Here is a 1,164-nt window from a genome sequence, read left to right on the forward strand (position 1 = left end):
TAAGATTTTCTTAGGAGGAGATTTAAATGGCCATGTTGGGAGAGAAGTGACTGGATATGGGAGTATTCACAGAGGCCATGGTTTCGGGGTAGTCAATGGCGAGGGTAAAACTATTTTGGACTTTTCCTCAACCTTTGATCTTCTCATCGCAAATACATGTTTTAAAAAGAGAGACGAACGTCTTATAACCTATAAAAGTGGCATGACAAGCTCTCAAATCGACTTCTTCTTGTTGAGGAGAGTCGACTGGAAATTTTGCATTAACTGTAAAATTATTCCGGGAGAGAGTTTGACAACACAACATAGGGTGCTCGTCATGGATTTTCGCATTGAGCAAAAGTTGAGGAAAAGACATCATACGAAGAACCCAAGGACGAGGTGGTGGCGGATGAAAGGTGAGGAACAAAAAAGCTTCCTAAGACGGGTAGGAGAAGAGGCAAAGTGGGATGGGAATGGAAGCGCGGAAGAGATGTGGAGGGAGATGGTAGAAGTTATTAGAAGAACAGCGAAAGAAAGTTTTGGTGAATCTAAAGGAATAGGACCAAGAGACAAGGAGTCCTGGTGGTGGAATGCGAGTATACAAGAAAAGATAAAGATAAAAAGGGAATGCTTTAAAGAGTGGTCTTTATGCCGCAATGCAGATAGCTGGGAAAAATATAAGGCGGCTAAGAAATAGACAAAAGTGGCTGTAAGTGAAGCAACAACAAGAGCATATGAGGGTCTCTACCAGTCTTTGGGCACAAAAGAAGGAGAAAAATGTATATAAAGAATCGCAAAGAGCCAGGAAAGAAGAACGAGAGATTTGGATCAGGTTAAGTGCATAAAGGATAAGGATGGAGAGGTGTTGGCTCAAGAGGAGAAGATTAATGAAAGGTGGAAGAGCTACTTCTACGAGTTATTTAATGAGGGACATAAGACTCTTCCGAGCCTTGGTCGATTATGTACAAGGGAAGAAGATCAAAACTTTGACTACTATCGAAGGATTCGAGACTTCGAGGTAAAAGAAGCTCTAAAGCAGATGAAAAATGGCAGGGCAGTAGGACCTGATAATATCCCGATTGAGGTTTGGAAGGGTCTTGGAGAAAAAGTCATCAATTGGTTAACCAAGCTTTTTAATGAGATTTTAAGGTCAAAGAAGATGCCTGATGAGTGGAGAAAGAGCAC

General features: G+C 41.5%; 1 protein-coding gene across 1 annotated transcript in view; it reads left to right on the top strand.

The window, feature by feature from the left end:
* LOC107489260 (uncharacterized) overlaps positions 1-1,164 on the top strand; it is a 4,351-nt gene that overhangs the window by 1,228 nt on the left and 1,959 nt on the right. The gene's annotated exons all lie outside the window — the stretch shown is intronic.

The sequence above is a fragment of the Arachis duranensis genome, chromosome 5 (genome assembly GCF_000817695.3).
Source record: "Arachis duranensis cultivar V14167 chromosome 5, aradu.V14167.gnm2.J7QH, whole genome shotgun sequence".
NCBI classification, from domain to species: Eukaryota; Viridiplantae; Streptophyta; class Magnoliopsida; order Fabales; family Fabaceae; genus Arachis; species Arachis duranensis.